This window comes from Tenrec ecaudatus, unplaced genomic scaffold (genome assembly GCF_050624435.1).
Source record: "Tenrec ecaudatus isolate mTenEca1 unplaced genomic scaffold, mTenEca1.hap1 Scaffold_555, whole genome shotgun sequence".
In the NCBI taxonomy this organism is placed as follows: Eukaryota; Metazoa; Chordata; class Mammalia; order Afrosoricida; family Tenrecidae; genus Tenrec; species Tenrec ecaudatus.
The window spans coordinates 1,650,607-1,660,474 of record NW_027459467.1 but is presented as its reverse complement, the minus strand read 5'-3'; positions in this window follow the sequence as shown (position 1 = coordinate 1,660,474).

Sequence of the window (9,868 nt, the reverse complement as noted above, 5' to 3'; positions counted from 1 at the left end):
TAAAATTTACTCTGCGGTTTCTGATGATCCTGGCTTACGAACGGCAACAATTCACCGTTCTCCTTACACACGTGCGTCTCCATCGGCCTTAAAAGAAAGGGAGGACACGCAACTGCTGGCAGGTAAATTCAGCAAAGTTTGTCTCAACACAAAGAGACAGCTCTGTGGTGACCCGTCTTCCACGGTAAAACATTTCCTAGCGAATAAGGAATCTTCCCATCCCAATGACAATATGAGAGAATTGCCACCGATGGATTTGCCGCTGTGCCTACACATCATCTTGAGGCCATACAGTAGTGAAGCACGGGAACCCAGGCGCTTCACCCTTTACCCTAGACCAGTGAAACACTGTCTCTAAACATGCCCACATGCCTGTATCTGTGCCCGTTTAAAGTTAACGCTAAACCGAAATCTTCTGTCCCACTATTTTGCAGCATTTTAAAGAAGTACACTGGGAAAGATTTTTCTGCAAGGAAGGAACTGCAGGCGGCGTGGCTGTAATGAGAATATCATGCTGCACGAGCTCTTTGCCCTCAGATGTAGAAGTGTCATCAGTGGGCATCATAGAGAAACGGGACTTTAATAAGTGATCATCAACCTCTGTGAATTCCCTTTGTTCTAGACGCCTGAAATAAAGAGTTGTCCTGAGTCACATAAACCTCCACCGAGTGGTCTTCATGTGGCGCGGGAACATGCCGGTATAAGAGAATTCCGAAGAAGGCTGAACGTCCACAATGGAATGGTCATTGCCAGAAATGAAGTGGCAGCCGGATCAGACTGGGAAACTTCAGCTTCCATTAGACAATGAAGATGTGAGAATCTGGTACGTCCACAATTCACGGTTTCCTTAGATCCATGAAATTCCGTGTTGAATTTGTCAGAAAATGAAAACTCCGGAGCCGCTGTTCAGCAGGCCCGGGTGTAGCTCCCAGAGGCACACTGGTGCTCCTCTAGAATTTGGATAAAAATCATTTTCACTGGAATAAAGAACCTTGATCAAGCCAGGTGGGTCTTGACAATCGAAATTGCTGCGTTTGCCCGGTATACTGACAAGAACCCACCTGTGCTAGTCCATGGCCTATTCAGCACAGGAATCTGCATCGATTGAGCCAAGACAAAGGAAAGCTCAGGGAGGCAGCACCCGTGTAGAAAAGCATTTGTACTTCAAAGATGAGGCCAATGAGGTGAAAGGACAAAGCCATGGCAAACAGTTTTCATCATCGGCAGAATTTCACGGAGCAATATTGCTGGGAGAGAAAAGGCACCACCTGAGGGAGGCACGCTCAACAAAACTACCTAGGGCAGGAGCCGGCTTGCCCACAGGCACTAGGCGTGTCAGGCCTCAGCATTGTAAGGAGAGTTCACTGAAGTCCCTGAGTGAAGTTTTCTCCGCTGTCCTACGTCTACGTTCCTAAAATTTACTCTGCGGTTTCTGATGATCCTGGCTTACGAACGGCAACAATTCACCGTTCTCCTTACACACGTGCGTCTCCATCGGCCTTAAAAGAAAGGGAGGAAACGCAACTGCTGGCAGGTAAATTCAGCAAAGTTTGTCTCAACACAAAGAGACAGCTCTGTGGTGACCCGTCTTCCACGGTAAAACATTTCCTAGCGAATAAGGAATCTTCCCATCCCAATGACAATATGAGAGAATTGCCACCGATGGATTTGCCGCTGTGCCTACACATCATCTTGAGGCCATACAGTAGTGAAGCACGGGAACCCAGGCGCTTCACCCTTTACCCTAGACCAGTGAAACACTGTCTCTAAACATGCCCACATGCCTGTATCTGTGCCCGTTTAAAGTTAACGCTAAACCGAAATCTTCTGTCCCACTATTTTGCAGCATTTTAAAGAAGTACACTGGGAAAGATTTTTCTGCAAGGAAGGAACTGCAGGCGGCGTGGCTGTAATGAGAATATCATGCTGCACGAGCTCTTTGCCCTCAGATGTAGAAGTGTCATCAGTGGGCATCATAGAGAAACGGGACTTTAATAAGTGATCATCAACCTCTGTGAATTCCCTTTGTTCTAGACGCCTGAAATAAAGAGTTGTCCTGAGTCACATAAACCTCCACCGAGTGGTCTTCATGTGGCGCGGGAACATGCCGGTATAAGAGAATTCCGAAGAAGGCTGAACGTCCACAATGGAATGGTCATTGCCAGAAATGAAGTGGCAGCCGGATCAGACTGGGAAACTTCAGCTTCCATTAGACAATGAAGATGTGAGAATCTGGTACGTCCACAATTCACGGTTTCCTTAGATCCATGAAATTCCGTGTTGAATTTGTCAGAAAATGAAAACTCCGGAGCCGCTGTTCAGCAGGCCCGGGTGTAGCTCCCAGAGGCACACTGGTGCTCCTCTAGAATTTGGATAAAAATCGTTTTCACTGGAATAAAGAACCTTGATCAAGCCAGGTGGGTCTTGACAATCGAAATTGCTGCGTTTGCCCGGTATACTGACAAGAACCCACCTGTGCTAGTCCATGGCCTATTCAGCACAGGAATCTGCATCGATTGAGCCAAGACAAAGGAAAGCTCAGGGAGGCAGCACCCGTGTAGAAAAGCATTTGTACTTCAAAGATGAGGCCAATGAGGTGAAAGGACAAAGCCATGGCAAACAGTTTTCATCATCGGCAGAATTTCACGGAGCAATATTGCTGGGAGAGAAAAGGCACCACCTGAGGGAGGCACGCTCAACAAAACTACCTAGGGCAGGAGCCGGGTTGCCCCCAGGCACTAGGCGTGTCACGCCTCAGCATTGTAAGGAGAGTTCACTGAAGTCCCTGAGTGAAGTTTTCTCCGCTGTCCTACGTCTACGTTCCTAAAATTTACTCTGCGGTTTCTGATGATCCTGCCTTACGAACGGCCACCATTCACCGTTCTCCTTACACTCGTGCGTCTCCATCGGCCTTAAAAGAAAGGGAGGACACGCAACTGCTGGCAGGTAAATTCAGCAAAGTTTGTCTCAACACAAAAGAGACAGCTCTGTGGTGACCCGTCTTCCACGGTAAAACATTTCCTAGCGAATAAGGAATCTTCCCATCGCAATGACAATATGAGAGAATTGCCACCGATGGATTTGCCGCTGTGCCTACACATCATCTTGAGGCCATACAGTAGTGAAGCACGGGATCCCAGGCGCTTCACCCTTTACCCTAGACCAGTGAAACACTGTCTCTAAACATGCCCACATGCCTGTATCTGTTCCCGTTTAAACTTAACGCTAAACCGAAATCTTCTGTCCCACTATTTTGCAGCATTTTAAAGAAGTACACTGGGAAAGATTTTTCTGCAAGGAAGGAACTGCAGGCGTCCTGGCTGAAATGAGAATATCATGCTGCACGAGCTCTTTGCCCTCAGATGTAGAAGTGTCATCAGTGGGCATCATAGAGAAACGGGACTTTAATAAGTGATCATCAACCTCTGTGAATTCCCTTTGTTCTAGACGCCTGAAATAAAGAGTTGTCCTGAGTCACATAAACCTCCACCGAGTGGTCTTCATGTGGCGCGGGAACATGCCGGTATAAGAGAATTCCGAAGAAGGCTGAACGTCCACAATGGAATGGTCATTGCCAGAAATGAAGTGGCAGCCGGATCAGACTGGGAAACTTCAGCTTCCATTAGACAATGAAGATGTGAGAATCTGGTACGTCCACAATTCACGGTTTCCTTAGATCCATGAAATTCCGTGTTGAATTTTAGTCAGAAAATGAAAACTCCGGAGCCGCTGTTCAGCAGGCCCGGGTGTAGCTCCCAGAGGCACACTGGTGCTCCTCTAGAATTTGGATAAAAATCGTTTTCACTGGAATAAAGAACCTTGATCAAGCCAGGTGGGTCTTGACAATCGAAATTGCTGCGTTTGCCCGGTATACTGACAAGAACCCACCTGTGCTAGTCCATGGCATATTCAGCACAGGAATCAGCATCGATTGACCCAAGACAAAGGAAAGCTCAGGGACGCAGCACCCGTGTAGAAAAGCATTTGTACTTCAAAGATGAGGCCAATGAGGTGAAAGGACAAAGCCATGGCAAACAGTTTTCATCATCGGCAGAATTTCACGGAGCAATATTGCTGGGAGAGAAAAGGCACCACCTGAGGGAGGCACGCTCAACAAAACTACCTAGGGCAGGAGCCGGGTTGCCCCCAGGCACTAGGCGTGTTACGCCTCAGCATTGTAAGGAGAGTTCACTGAAGTCCCTGAGTGAAGTTTTCTCCGCTGTCCTACGTCTACGTTCCTAAAATTTACTCTGCGGTTTCTGATGATCCTGCCTTACGAACGGCCACCATTCACCGTTCTCCTTACACTCGTGCGTCTCCATCGGCCTTAAAAGAAAGGGAGGACACGCAACTGCTGGCAGGTAAATTCAGCAAAGTTTGTCTCAACACAAAAGAGACAGCTCTGTGGTGACCCGTCTTCCACGGTAAAACATTTCCTAGCGAATAAGGAATCTTCCCATCGCAATGACAATATGAGAGAATTGCCACCGATGGATTTGCCGCTGTGCCTACACATCATCTTGAGGCCATACAGTAGTGAAGCACGGGATCCCAGGCGCTTCACCCTTTACCCTAGACCAGTGAAACACTGTCTCTAAACATGCCCACATGCCTGTATCTGTTCCCGTTTAAACTTAACGCTAAACCGAAATCTTCTGTCCCACTATTTTGCAGCATTTTAAAGAAGTACACTGGGAAAGATTTTTCTGCAAGGAAGGAACTGCAGGCGTCCTGGCTGAAATGAGAATATCATGCTGCACGAGCTCTTTGCCCTCAGATGTAGAAGTGTCATCAGTGGGCATCATAGAGAAACGGGACTTTAATAAGTGATCATCAACCTCTGTGAATTCCCTTTGTTCTAGACGCCTGAAATAAAGAGTTGTCCTGAGTCACATAAACCTCCACCGAGTGGTCTTCATGTGGCGCGGGAACATGCCGGTATAAGAGAATTCCGAAGAAGGCTGAACGTCCACAATGGAATGGTCATTGCCAGAAATGAAGTGGCAGCCGGATCAGACTGGGAAACTTCAGCTTCCATTAGACAATGAAGATGTGAGAATCTGGTACGTCCACAATTCACGGTTTCCTTAGATCCATGAAATTCCGTGTTGAATTTTAGTCAGAAAATGAAAACTCCGGAGCCGCTGTTCAGCAGGCCCGGGTGTAGCTCCCAGAGGCACACTGGTGCTCCTCTAGAATTTGGATAAAAATCGTTTTCACTGGAATAAAGAACCTTGATCAAGCCAGGTGGGTCTTGACAATCGAAATTGCTGCGTTTGCCCGGTATACTGACAAGAACCCACCTGTGCTAGTCCATGGCGTATTCAGCACAGGAATCAGCATCGATTGACCCAAGACAAAGGAAAGCTCAGGGACGCAGCACCCGTGTAGAAAAGCATTTGTACTTCAAAGATGAGGCCAATGAGGTGAAAGGACAAAGCCATGGCAAACAGTTTTCATCATCGGCAGAATTTCACGGAGCAATATTGCTGGGAGAGAAAAGGCACCACCTGAGGGAGGCACGCTCAACAAAACTACCTAGGGCAGGAGCCGGGTTGCCCCCAGGCACTAGGCGTGTCAGGCCTCAGCATTGTAAGGAGAGTTCACTGAAGTCCCTGAGTGAAGTTTTCTCCGCTGTCCTACGTCTACGTTCCTAAAATTTACTCTGCGGTTTCTGATGATCCTGCCTTACGAACGGCCACCATTCACCGTTCTCCTTACACTCGTGCGTCTCCATCGGCCTTAAAAGAAAGGGAGGACACGCAACTGCTGGCAGGTAAATTCAGCAAAGTTTGTCTCAACACAAAAAAGACAGCTCTGTGGTGACCCGTCTTCCACGGTAAAACATTTCCTAGCGAATAAGGAATCTTCCCATCGCAATGACAATATGAGAGAATTGCCACCGATGGATTTGCCGCTGTGCCTACACATCATCTTGAGGCCATACAGTAGTGAAGCACGGGAACCCAGGCGCTTCACCCTTTACCCTAGACCAGTGAAACACTGTCTCTAAACATGCCCACATGCCTGTATCTGTGCCCGTTTAAAGTTAACGCTAAACCGAAATCTTCTGTCCCACTATTTTGCAGCATTTTAAAGAAGTACACTGGGAAAGATTTTTCTGCAAGGAAGGAACTGCAGGCGTCCTGGCTGAAATGAGAATATCATGCTGCACGAGCTCTTTGCCCTCAGATGTAGAAGTGTCATCAGTGGGCATCATAGAGAAATGGGACTTTAATAAGTGATCATCAACCTCTGTGAATTCCCTTAATTCTAGACGCCTGAAATAAAGAGTTGTCCTGAGTCACATAAACCTCCACCGAGTGGTCTTCATGTGGCGCGGGAACATGCCGGTATAAGAGAATTCCGAAGAAGGCTGAACGTCCACAATTGAATGGTCATTGCCAGAAATGAAGTGGCAGCCGGATCAGACTGGGAAACTTCAGCTTCCATTAGACAATGAAGATGTGAGAATCTGGTACGTCCACAATTCACGGTTTCCTTAGATCCATGAAATTCCGTGTTGAATTTGTCAGAAAATGAAAACTCCGGAGCCGCTGTTCAGCAGGCCCGGGTGTAGCTCCCAGAGGCACACTGGTGCTCCTCTAGAATTTGGATAAAAATCGTTTTCACTGGAATAAAGAACCTTGATCAAGCCAGGTGGGTCTTGACAATCGAAATTGCTGGGTTTGCCCGGTATACTGACAAGAACCCACCTGTGCTAGTCCATGGCGTATTCAGCACAGGAATCTGCATCGATTGAGCCAAGACAAAGGAAAGCTCCGGGAGGCAGCACCCGTGTAGAAAAGCTTTTGTACTTCAAAGATGAGGCCAATGAGGTGAAAGGACAAAGCCATGGCAAACAGTTTTCATCATCGGCAGAATTTCACGGAGCAATATTGCTGGGAGAGAAAAGGCACCACCTGAGGGAGGCACGCTCAACAAAACTACCTAGGGCAGGAGCCGGCTTGCCCCCAGGCACTAGGCGTGTCAGGCCTCAGCATTGTAAGGAGAGTTCACTGAAGTCTCTGAGTGAAGTTTTCTCCGCTGTCCTACGTCTACGTTCCTAAAATTTACTCTGCGGTTTCTGATGATCCTGCCTTACGAACGGCCACCATTCACCGTTCTCCTTACACTCGTGCGTCTCCATCGGCCTTAAAAGAAAGGGAGGACACGCAACTGCTGGCAGGTAAATTCAGCAAAGTTGTCTCAACACAAAAGAGACAGCTCTGTGGTGACCCGTCTTCCACGGTAAAACATTTCCTAGCGAATAAGGAATCTTCCCATCGCAATGACAATATGAGAGAATTGCCACCGATGGATTTGCCGCTGTGCCTACACATCATCTTGAGGCCATACAGTAGTGAAGCACGGGAACCCAGGCGCTTCACCCTTTACCCTAGACCAGTGAAACACTGTCTCTAAACATGCCCACATGCCTGTATCTGTGCCCGTTTAAAGTTAACGCTAAACCGAAATCTTCTGTCCCACTATTTTGCAGCATTTTAAAGAAGTACACTGGGAAAGATTTTTCTGCAAGGAAGGAACTGCAGGCGGCGTGGCTGAAATGAGAATATCATGCTGCACGAGCTCTTTGCCCTCAGATGTACAAGTGTCATCAGTGGGCATCATAGAGAAACGGGACTTTAATAAGTGATCATCAACCTCTGTGAATTCCCTTTGTTCTAGACGCCTGAAATAAAGAGTTGTCCTGAGTCACATAAACCTCCACCGAGTGGTCTTCATGTGGCGCGGGAACATGCCGGTATAAGAGAATTCCGAAGAAGGCTGAACGTCCACAATTGAATGGTCATTGCCAGAAATGAAGTGGCAGCCGGATCAGACTGGGAAACTTCAGCTTCCATTAGACAATGAAGATGTGAGAATCTGGTACGTCCACAATTCACGGTTTCCTTAGATCCATGAAATTCCGTGTTGAATTTGTCAGAAAATGAAAACTCCGGAGCCGCTGTTCAGCAGGCCCGGGTGTAGCTCCCAGAGGCACACTGGTGCTCCTCTAGAATTTGGATAAAAATCGTTTTCACTGGAATAAAGAACCTTGATCAAGCCAGGTGGGTCTTGACAATCGAAATTGCTGCGTTTGCCCGGTATACTGACAAGAACCCACCTGTGCTAGTCCATGGCGTATTCAGCACAGGAATCTGCATCGATTGAGCCAAGACAAAGGAAAGCTCAGGGACGCAGCACCCGTGTAGAAAAGCATTTGTACTTCAAAGATGAGGCCAATGAGGTGAAAGGACAAAGCCATGGCAAACAGTTTTCATCATCGGCAGAATTTCACGGAGCAATATTGCTGGGAGAGAAAAGGCACCACCTGAGGGAGGCACGCTCAACAAAACTACCTAGGGCAGGAGCCGGCTTGCCCCCAGGCACTAGGCGTGTCAGGCCTCAGCATTGTAAGGAGAGTTCACTGAAGTCCCTGAGTGAAGTTTTCTCCGCTGTCCTACGTCTACGTTCCTAAAATTTACTCTGCGGTTTCTGATGATCCTGGCTTACGAACGGCCACCATTCACCGTTCTCCTTACACTCGTGCGTCTCCATCGGCCTTAAAAGAAAGGGAGGACACGCAACTGCTGGCAGGTAAATTCAGCAAAGTTTGTCTCAACACAAAAGAGACAGCTCTGTGGTGACCCGTCTTCCACGGTAAAACATTTCCTAGCGAATAAGGAATCTTCCCATGGCAATGACAATATGAGAGAATTGCCACCGATGGATTTGCCGCTGTGCCTACACATCATCTTGAGGCCATACAGTAGTGAAGCACGGGATCCCAGGCGCTTCACCCTTTACCCTAGACCAGTGAAACACTGTCTCTAAACATGCCCACATGCCTGTATCTGTGCCCGTTTAAAGTTAACGCTAAACCGAAATCTTCTGTCCCACTATTTTGCAGCATTTTAAAGAAGTACACTGGGAAAGATTTTTCTGCAAGGAAGGAACTGCAGGCGGCGTGGCTGAAATGAGAATATCATGCTGCACGAGCTCTTTGCCCTCAGATGTAGAAGTGTCATCAGTGGGCATCATAGAGAAACGGGACTTTAATAAGTGATCATCAACCTCTGTGAATTCCCTTTGTTCTAGACGCCTGAAATAAAGAGTTGTCCTGAGTCACATAAACCTCCACCGAGTGGTCTTCATGTGGCGCGGGAACATGCCGGTATAAGAGAATTCCGAAGAAGGCTGAACGTCCACAATTGAATGGTCATTGCCAGAAATGAAGTGGCAGCCGGATCAGACTGGGAAACTTCAGCTTCCATTAGACAATGAAGATGTGAGAATCTGGTACGTCCACAATTCACGGTTTCCTTAGATCCATGAAATTCCGTGTTGAATTTTAGTCAGAAAATGAAAACTCCGGAGCCGCTGTTCAGCAGGCCCGGGTCTAGCTCCCAGAGGCACACTGGTGCTCCTCTAGAATTTGGATAAAAATCGTTTTCACTGGAATAAAGAACCTTGATCAAGCCAGGTGGGTCATGACAATCGAAATTGCTGCGTTTGCCCGGTATACTGACAAGAACCCACCTGTGCTAGTCCATGGCGTATTCAGCACAGGAATCTGCATCGATTGAGCCAAGACAAAGGAAAGCTCAGGGACGCAGCACCCGTGTAGAAAAGCATTTGTACTTCAAAGATGAGGCCAATGAGGTGAAAGGACAAAGCCATGGCAAACAGTTTTCATCATCGGCAGAATTTCACGGAGCAATATTGCTGGGAGAGAAAAGGCACCACCTGAGGGAGGCACGCTCAACAAAACTACCTAGGGCAGGAGCCGGCTTGCCCCCAGGCACTAGGCGTGTCAGGCCTCAGCATTGTAAGGAGAGTTCACTGAAGTCCCTGAGTGAAGTTT